The sequence below is a fragment of the Eumetopias jubatus genome, unplaced genomic scaffold (genome assembly GCF_037043125.1).
Source record: "Eumetopias jubatus isolate StellerSeaLion01/CBP00866 unplaced genomic scaffold, mEumJub1_p1.0 scaffold_17, whole genome shotgun sequence".
Lineage (NCBI taxonomy): Eukaryota > Metazoa > Chordata > Mammalia > Carnivora > Otariidae > Eumetopias > Eumetopias jubatus.
The window spans coordinates 69,465,923-69,475,940 of record NW_028274823.1 but is presented as its reverse complement, the minus strand read 5'-3'; the positions used below and the strand labels follow the sequence as shown (position 1 = coordinate 69,475,940).

General features: G+C 55.8%; 2 pseudogenes; both read left to right on the top strand.

Annotated features, from left to right (window-relative positions):
• Positions 1 to 2,819: 2,819 nt before the first annotated feature.
• LOC114203548 (5S ribosomal RNA) lies at positions 2,820 to 2,939 on the top strand (annotated as a pseudogene).
• A 1,867-nt stretch (positions 2,940 to 4,806) lies between these two features.
• On the top strand, positions 4,807 to 4,925 carry LOC114203549 (5S ribosomal RNA; annotated as a pseudogene).
• Positions 4,926 to 10,018: the final 5,093 nt, after the last annotated feature.

Sequence of the window (10,018 nt, the reverse complement as noted above, 5' to 3'; positions counted from 1 at the left end):
ATGGATTTTGGTAGCTGGATGATCCTTAGCACTAGGCACTTAGTAGGTACTCATTTGCTAAATGAAGACTAGGAAACTACAAAGTTGCAGGAACTGAGGAATGGGGGAATGTAGATAGGCTAAATGTGGAAGGAAGGGTCTTCCAAGTTCTAAAGTATAGAATAAGGTATTTGGGGGCTGGAAATGTTGACATTTCAGTCCCTGGCTCCAGGGCTGGGGGTATTGTTCAAGATGTCCGGAGCATTAGGTTTCTTTGAGACATGGGAGAAGACACTGGGAAGATGGGAAATGCCTCTTAGGCACTTGGAATTGCACACCCACCCTTCTGACCTCAGCCTTGGGAGGTGGCAGTTTATTATGTTCAGGACTATCCCCAAATCAAGGCAGTTGCTTTCTCTAATTTTGTAACTTTGTGATGACAATGAGACATTTCCAGAATAAGAGACTACGACCTTTGGCAAACTGTTTTTCTAACTGCTTCATTCTTGATCTGGGACAATGCTAAATGACACATAGCTGTGCCCACTAAACACTCAATGTTCACACACCCATTAACTTTCACTGAAGGCCTTACGGTCTAGACAGTTCCAGACACTGAAGTATAATAAGGGTGAAGCAGGCAGTGGTCACATTGCATGCAACTGAAAGCCTGGAGAGGGAGCAGGGGAAAAGTCAGTATAATATACAAAATATCCAGGGGTGATACCAACCAGGAAGGAAAATAAACACAGGAAGTATGTTTTACAAATTCATGAAAGTGAACAGCTTCAAGGAGCACACAGTGAAATGAGTAGCTGTTCCAAATAAAGAAAATAGTAACTACAAAGACCTCAAGGCTATGGTGGCTGCACCATGAGAATCTTAGCCTCAATTTTTCCTGCAGTCTTTATGTTGCACTTCCTGAAGTTATTGGTATCAGATTTCTAGGTAATTAACCAAAGCTTAGGTCACCAGACTCTTGAAATCAACACATTCAATTTCAGTTATTTTAAAGTGAAAACACAGAGAAAGCCGAATACCACATGATTGCATTCATAAGTGGAATTTAAGCAAAAAAACATGAATATAGGGGAAGGGAAAAAATAGGGAAGGAGGTAAACCATAAGAGAAACTGAGCTCTAGGAAACAAACTGAGGGTTGCAGGAGAGCTGAGTGAGGCGAGGGGGTACCTGGGTAATAGGCATTAAACAGGGTGTGATGTAATGAGTAACAGGTATTATATGCAAATAATGAATCATTAAATTCTACCCTTAAAACTAATAATACAGTATTGGTTAACTAAAGGAATTTAAATGGAGAATTAAAAAAATAAGCTGGAAAAAGTGAGAGAGCGTTTCTGAAGGATGTATTAATTTTGTAACAGAGGACAGAACAATATTACAGTGAAAAAAACAATGATAAATAACATGACAGCTGAACATTCTCAAACCCAAGAAGGAACTTAATATACATTTTATAATACCGAAAAAGTACATCAAATAATTTCACGTGGATCAAATAAAAAAAAATCATCATCTTCTGTTAGAAAATAAATCATGACATGAACTTCGTAAATCAAGATTGAGGCCAGGCGTTTTCTAAAATAAAAAACGAACAGAATAAAAAACAAAATTTAATGTATCCATAATTAATTCATAAGTTCAAAACACAGGAGAATATTGCTAATTAATATGAAGTGAAAGCAGTCGAATAACAAAGAAATTAAACATGAAATAGGGACAAGAACAAACTGTACATTAAACCAAGAACACAGACTCAGAAAATCACAAAGCTAATTTAAAACAAAACACCAAGACAAAGACTCCAAACGATGCAGAAAACTAGAAGGGGGAAAAAACACAGGACAAACAGGAAAATGAATGGAAAAATTTACAAAAACACAATGACACCCGTCCGACGCCAACAGAATAAAAGAAAGAGAAGAATTAGAACCCTGACGCCAAGGGTGCTCAACCTCGGGCCTCGAGGGACTCCTCGGCGCCAAAACCACACGCATGGACAACCACGCTCCCGGAGCTAGCTTCCTCGCCAACACACCCTCCTCTGATTGTGAGTGGGCGGGGGGGCGGGTCTGTTATTACCATGTGCACCTGTGTCTGTGTCCCTGTCCGCATCCAGGTCACGGTCTGCGTGAGTCTGTCGTGGGGTCCGAGCGGGTATGTGTGTTGGATGCTCTGTCTGGGTCTCCCTCTCTGTGTCTCTCTTCCTCCCTGTCTACATCTCCCTCCCTCTGGGTCTCTGTCTTTCCCCGAGTGTCTGTGCGTTCCTCTATGCCAGCCGTGCTCTCGAGTCTCTCAGTCGGGTCCTGGCGTCGGTGGGTGGGCAAGGGAAGGGTGGCGGAGGAAGGGCGATGGGGTTGGGCTGCTGAGGAGGGTCCCTGGCGGGCGCCGGTGGCTGGGGATGGCTTTGAGCAAGGCGGGGTGGAGAGGCGGGAAGGCCTGGTGGCGGCCCTCGCTTGCCCTCGGGCGGAGGGTGGGGGACGGTGGGTGGGTGGGTGGGTGGGCGCGGAGAACACCGCGCGGGCCGCGCTCCCGCCGCCCCGACTCTCCCCTTTGCCATCTCGGGAGCCAGGCGGCGGTGGCGGCGGCGGCTGCGGGACTGGAGAGTCCCCGAGCGGGAGAGTGCCTGGACTTTCGCGACAGGGGGGCGCTGCAGGCGCCCCCGTCCCCTGGGCCGGTTGGAAGGCAGGCAGGCGGGCAGGCAGGTGCAAGGCCCAGGGCAGGAGGGGGGGCGGGTGGGGAGTGAGGAGCAAAGAGCGGCAGGGCGCGGGTCGGGAGGCACAGAGCAGGCTCTTAGGGCGCCTAGTGGCAGCAGCTCACGTCTACGGCCCTACCACCCTGAATGCGGCCGGATCTCGTCTGATCTCGGAAGCTAAGCAGGGTCGGGCTTGGTTAGTACTTGGATGGGAGACCGCCTGGGAATACCGGGTGCTGTAGGCTTTTTTCTTGGCCTTTTCTTGCCCCTTCGGCCTCCCTTCCTCTCCCTTTGCCGCCACAGCCCCCCCCGCCTTACCCAGCAAGGCTTCCTCCAAACACCCCCTGCCCCCCGGCCCCTCGCCACGCGCGCACCGCCCCGCGGGTCCCGGGCCGCTGCGGGTGCCCGCTGCACGGGCAGACGGCCGCCAGCCAGCCCTTCCACCTGCAAGCCACCACGCCCACGCCCACTTGAACAAGGGCGGGCTGGGGGGCGGTGGGGGCGGGTGGGTGGGGGGAGGCGGCGGGTTCGGAGGGAGGTAAAGGGGGAGGGCGGCGAGGACCGCGGCGGGCTTGGGGCGGGGTGGGGGTAGGGCCGGGGTGGGGGAGGGGCGTGGGGGAGGGGGTGGGCGTGGGGGGCGGGGTGGGGGTGGGGGTGGGAGCGCGTGTGGGACGGCACCCCGGCCCGGCAGGCAGGCGTGCCCTCCCGAGGTCCCGCGCCTCGGGCCCTCATCCACCGAGTCACTGGCCATTCCCCTGGGCCGCCCCGAGTGCCCAGGCACACCGGGCAACCGGCCCCATCTTATGCCTGGGCACGCCTCCACCTTCTCCCCAGCAGCCCTGGGCTGCCCTTCCACCCGGGCGGGCATTCCCCCCCTCCCGGCGGATCACCGTCCCTTTGCCCCCGGGCCGGGGGTCCCCGCTCCGTGTGGGCACGATACAAGATGGTCGACCGCCCGGGCCCTCACCCGTTGGCACCCAGAACCACCCGTTGACACCCGAGTCCGTGCTCAGTCTCCCCGCAACGGCGAAGCGAAGAGCGAGGCTCGCTCGCTCATCGAGACGGCGGGACGGCGGCGCGCGGCGCCCGACGAGCAAAAGCGGCCCCCCAAGTCAAGGACGAGAGCATAGGAGAATCGCCCGCACGCGCCCAGGGCCACAGAGGGTCCCGGGCAGGAATGGGAGCAGAGCGGGTTTCCTGGAGACTGGGCTTCAAGTCCTCGGGCCCCGAGGAGCTCCTGGGCGCCCAAACCACGCCCAAGGACGACCATTCTCCCCGGGGCCAGCTTCCTCGCCAACACAGCCTCCTCCGTGTGTGTGTGTGTGTGGTGTGGTGTGGTGTGGTGTGTGGTGTGTGCTCTGTGTGGGGTGTGTGTCTGTTTCTGTCGTGTGCACCTGTGTCTGAGTCCCTATCCGCATCCAGGTCAGGGTCTGCGTGCGTCTGTCGTGGGGTCCGAGCGGGTCTGTGTGTTGGATACTGTCTCTGTCTCCCTCTGTGTGTCTCTCTTCCTCTCTATCTACATCTTCCTACCTCTGGGTCTCTGTCTTTCCCCGTGTGTCTGTGCGTTCGTCTACGCCAGCCGGCCTCTCGAGTTTCTCTGTCGGGTCCTGGTGTCGGTGGGTGGGCAAGGGAAGGGTGGCAGAGGAAGGGCGATGGGGTTGGGCTGCTGAGGAGGATCCCTGGGGGGCGCCGGTGGCTCCGGGGTAGCTTTGAGCAAGGCGGGGTGGAGAGGAGGGAAGGCCTGGTGGCGGGTCTCGCTTGCCCTCGGGCAGCGGGTGGGGCGTGGGGGGTGCGGGGGTGGGCGCGGAGAACACTGCGCGGGGCGCGCCCACCGCGCCCCGACGCTCCCCTTTGCCTTCTCTGGAGCCAGGCGGCGGTGGCGGCGGCGGCTGCCAGGGCTGGAGAGTCCCCATACGGGAGAGCGCCCGGACTTCCGCTATGGCAGGGCGCCGCAGGCGACCCCGTCCCCTGGGCCGGCTGGAAGGCAGGCAGGCAGGCAGGGAGGTGTAAGGCCCAGGGCAGGCGGGGGAGCGGGTGGGGAGTGAGGAGCGGCAGGGCTGGGGTCGGGAGGCGCAGAGCAGGCTCTTAGGGCTCCCAGTGGAAGCAGCACCCGTTTACCGCCCTACCACCCTGAATGCGCCGGATCTCGTCTGATCTCGGAAGCTAAGCAGGGTCGGGCCTGGTTAGTACTTGGATGGGAGACCGCCTGGGAATACCGGGTGCTGTAGGCTTTTTTCTCGGCCTTTTCTTGCCCTTCGGCCTCCCTTCCTCTCCCTTTTCCGCCACAGCCCCCCCGCCTTGGCGAACAAGACTTCCTCCAAACACCCCCTGCCCCCCGGCCCCTCGCCACGCGCGCACCGCTCCGCGGGTCCGGGACCCGCTGAGGGTGACCGCTGCACGGGCAGGCGGCCGCCAGCCAGCCCTTCCACCTGCAAGCCACCACGCCCACGCGCACTTGAACAAGGGAGGGCTGGGGGGCGGTGGGGGCGGGTGGGTGGGGGGAGGCGGCGGGTTCGGAGGGAGGTAAAGGGGGAGGGCGGCGAGGACCGCGGCGGGCTCGGGGCGGGGTAGGGGGTCGGGGGCGGGGGTGGCGGTGGGGGTCTGAGCGCGTGTGGGACGGCACCACGTCCCGGCAGGCAGGCGTGCCCTCTCGAGGTCCCGCCCCCCGGCCCTCATCCACCGAGTCCCTGGCCATTCCCCTGGGCCGCGCCGAGTGCCCAGGCACACCGGGCAATCGGCCGCATCTTATGCCTGGGCCCGCGTCCACCTTCTCCCCAGAAGCGCTGGGCTGCGCTCCCACCCGGGCGGGCATTCCCTCCCTCCCGGCGGAACACCGTCCCTTTGCTCCCGGGCCGGGGGTCCCCGCTCCGTGTGGGCAGGACACAAGATGGCCGACCGCCCGGGCCCTCACCCGTTGGCACCCGGGACCACCCGTTGACACCCGAGGCCGTGCTCAGTCTCCCCGCAACGGCGAAGCGAAGAGCGAGGCTCGCTCGCTCAGCGAGACGGGAGGACTGGGCGCCCGACGCGCAAAAGCGGCCCCCCAAGTCAAGGACGAGAACATAGGAGAATCGCCCGCACGCCCCCAGGCCCACAATGGGTCCTGGGCAGGAATGGGAGCAGAGCGGGTTTCCTGGAGCCTTGGCTGCAAGTCCTCGGGTCCCGAGGGGGTCCTCGGCGCCCAAACCACGCCCAAGGACGACCACCCTCCCTGGGGCTAGCTTCCTCGCCAACACAGCCTCCTCCGTGTGTGTCTGTGTGGTGTGGTGTGGTTTGTGGTGTGTGCTTTGTGTGGGGTCTGTTTCTGTCGTGTGCACCTGTGTCTAGGTCCCTGTCCGCATCCAGGTCAGGGTCTGCGTGCGTCTGTCGTGGGGTCCGAGCGGGTCTGTGTGTTGGATACTCTGTGTGTGGATACTACCGCGCCCCCCGCGCCCCCCGCGCCCCGACGCTCCCCTTTGCCAACTTGGGAGCCAGGCGGCGGTGGCGGCAGCGGCTGCCGGGGCTGGAGAGTCCCCGTGCGGGAGAGCGCCTGGACTTCCGTGACGGTGTGGCGCCGGAGGCGCCCCCGTCCCCTGGGCGTTCTGGCAGTCAGGTAGGTGCAAGTTCCAGGGCAGCCGGTGGGCGGTGTGGATTGAGGAGTGGCAGGGCCTTGGTCGGGAGGCGCAGAGCAGGCTCTTAGGGCGCCCAGTGGCAGCAGCATTCGTATATCGCCATTCCACCCTGAATGCGCCCGATCTCGTCTGATCTCAGAAGGTAAGGAAGGTCGGGCCTGATTAGTACTTGTATGGGAGATCGCCTTGGAATACCGGGTGCTCTAGGCTTTTTTCTTGGCCTTTTCTTGCCCCTTCCTCCTCCTTTCCACTTCCTTTGTGCGGCGGGGGTTAAAGCCAGTCTCTTCACTCGAAAGGAGGACATTGCAGAGAACCCGGTCTTCAATTTCAGTAGCCTTTTCTGAGACTGGAGGCTTTGGGCCGTGAGCGTGCGCGAGAGCCCTGCAAGGGTTTCTGAAACCATATTCGGAGTGAGACTCCAGATGGGGCAGAAGGCAGATCACCACATTCCCCCACTCAACTTGTTCAGGAAGACAGCCCTTCGTCCCCACTTTGCCTGGAATGCTAATGGCTAGCGTACTAACTCAAGGAAAGAGCAGTGTGGAGGGAACCTGTTGTAGAGAGCATCACTCTTCCGGGCGGTGGAAGCAGTTTCAGCGGGTGTGCGTGAGGGCCTGGGAAAGGATCCCCTCAGTCCCTGAGCGAGAGAAAAGGCTTCAGGCAGAGTCACCTCTCCCATCAGCTCTAGTTTCACAAAGCCAGGCCTCCTCCAGCATGTGTGCATGGAGGCCAAAGGTCCGGGCGCCTCCCTCGACGGAACAACACTGTGGGGATGCCGTGCTTTAGCTCCAGCCGATCCCTGGGTGGGAGGAAGCTATATACCGTGTACTGTGGCTGGGAGCCCGGGGAACGGCTTCCCTATGTAAACCCTAGGGAGAAAAAGGCCCGGTGCTGAAGACACCGCTCGACTCAGCTCTCCTTTCTAGGGCCAGTACCATGGCCCCGTGTGTGCATGCTGGCCGAGAGCCAAAACCTACTCCGAAGGAACCCTGCAGTAGAGAATCCCTGCTTCAGCTGGAATACCCATTGCTGAGGGTGGAAGCCTTCTGTTGTGTGCATGCCTGAGAGCACTGAAAGTGCGTCCAAAACCACTCTCTGAGTGAGACTCAGGCCACGGCAGAAGGCAGAACACGACTCCCCACTTGTTTCAGGAAGCCAGCACTGCGACCCCACGTCTGCAGGCAAGTCTAACTGCTAGCGCGGAGTAACTCGAAGCAGCAACAGTGTAGAAAAACCGGGCCTTAGCTACCGCCGACCTCTCTGAGGGAGGAAACGGTGTACGGTGCACCGCGGGTGAGAGCCTGGGCAACGGGTCCCATTGGTAAAAGCACTGGGCCCAAGGCACCTCTCGACTCAACTCCTCTTTCGCGAAGCTAGGTCGTCTGCCCCCTGTGTGCGTTTCGTCCTATGTGCCCCATCCACGTAGCGCAAAGGAACAAAATGGTAGAGAGCCCCGAGCCTCAGCCAGGAACGCCCTTCCTGAGCGCAAACTTGATCTGGTGTGTTTCTGTGGAAGCATGCGAAATGAGACCTAGACGTTACCCTGACTGAGAAAGAGGCCTGTAAGGAAGGCTGCTCTCGACTCCCCTCTTGTTTTAGGAGGTTAGCACTGCTGTAGCCTGTGTGCCTGGAGGCCTAGGTACCCGGCCACTATCAAAAAGGATCCAAGCTGTAGAGTTACAGCACTTTGGCTAACATTGCTGTTCTTTTTTTTTTTTTTTAATTTTTTTACTGTTATGTGAATCACCATATATTGCATCAGTAGTTTTGGATGTAGTGTTCCATGATTCATTGTTTGTGCATAAAACCCAGTGCTCCACGCAGAACGTGCCCTCTTTAATAGCCATCACCAGGCTAACCCATCCCCCCACCTCCCTCCCCTCTAGAAACCTCACTTTGTTTTTCAGAGTCCATCGTCTCTCATGATTCCTCTCTGCCCCCCCCACTTGCTCCTCTTCATTCTTCCCCTCCTGCTATCTTCTTCTTCTTCTTCTTTTTTCTTAACATATATTGAATTATTTGTTTCAGAGGTACAGATCTGTGATTCAACAGTCTTGCACAATTCAAAGCACTCACCGTAGCACACACCCTCCCCAATGTCTATCACCCAGCCACCCCATCCCTCTCAAACCCCCACCACTCCAGCAACCCTCAGTTTGTTTCCTGAGGTTAAAAATTCCTCATATCAGTGAGGTCATATGATATATGTCTTTCCCTGATTGACTTATTTCACTCAGCATAACACCCTCCAGTTCCATCCATGGCATTGCAAATGGCAAGATCTCATTCTTTTTATGGCAGCATAATATGCCATTGTGTATATATACCACCTCTTCTTTATTCATTGATCTGTCGATGGCCATCTTGGCTCTTTCCAGAGTTTGGCTATTGTGGAAATTGCTGCTGTAAACATCGGGGTGCACGTACCCCTTCGTATCCCTACATTTGTATGTTTGGGGTAAATACCCGGTAGTGCAGTTGCTGGATCGTGTGGTAGCTCTATTCTCCAATGTTTGAGGAACCTCCATACTGTTTTCCAGAGTGGATGCACCAGCTTGCATCCCCACCAACAGTGTAGGAGGGTTCCCCTTTCTCCACATCCCTGCCAACATCTGCCGTGTCCTGACTTATTAACTCTAGCCATTCTGACGGGTGTGAGGTGGTAACTCATTGAGGTTTTGATTTGGATTTCCCTGATGCCCAGTGATGTTGAGCACTTTTTCATGTGTCTGTTGGCCATTTGGATGTCTTCTCTGGAGAAATGTCTGTTCATATCTTCTGCCCATTTCTTGATTGGATTATTTGTTCTTTGGGTGTTTTGTTTGATAAGTTTTATATAGATTTTGGATACTAGCCCTTTATCTGATATGATATTTGCAAATATTTTCTCCCATTCTGTCTGTTGTACTTTGGTTCTGTGGAGTGTTTCTTTTGCTGTGGAAAAGATTTTATCTTGATGAAATCCCAAGAGTTCATTTTTGCCCTTGCTTCCCTTGCCTTTGGTGATGTTTCCAGGAAGAAGTTGCTGCGGCTGAGGTCGAAGAGGGTGCTACCTGTGTTCTCCTTTAGGATTTTGATGGACTCCTGTCTCACGTTTAGGTCTTTCAACCATTTGGAGTCTATTTTTGTGTGTGGTGTAAGGAAATGGTCCAGTTTCATTCTTCTGCACGTGGCTGTCCAATTTTCCCAACACCATTTGTTGAAGGGACTGCCTTTATTCCATTGGACATTCTTTCCTGCTTTGTCAAAGCTGAGTTGACCATAGAGTTGAGGGTCCACTTCTGGGCTCTCTATTCTGTTCCATTGATCTATGTGTCTGTGTTTGTGCCAGTACCATACTGTCTTGATGATGACAGCTTTGTTATAGAGCTGACAGTCCGGAATTGTGATGCCGCCAGCTTTTCTTTTCTTTTTCAATATTCCTCTGGCTATTTGGGGTCTCTTCTGGTTGCATACAAATTTTAGGAGTATTTGTTCCATTTCTTTGAAAAAAGTGCATGGTATTTTGATGGGGATTGCATTGAATGTGTAGATTGCTCTAGGTAGCATGGACATCTTCACAATGTTGGTTCTTCCAATCCATGGGCATGGAATGTTTTTCCATTTCTTTGTGTCTTCTTCAATTTCTTTCATGAGGATTTTATAGTTTCCTGAGTGCAGGTCCTTTGCCTCTTTGGTTAAATTTATTCCTGGGTATCTTATGGTTTTGGGTG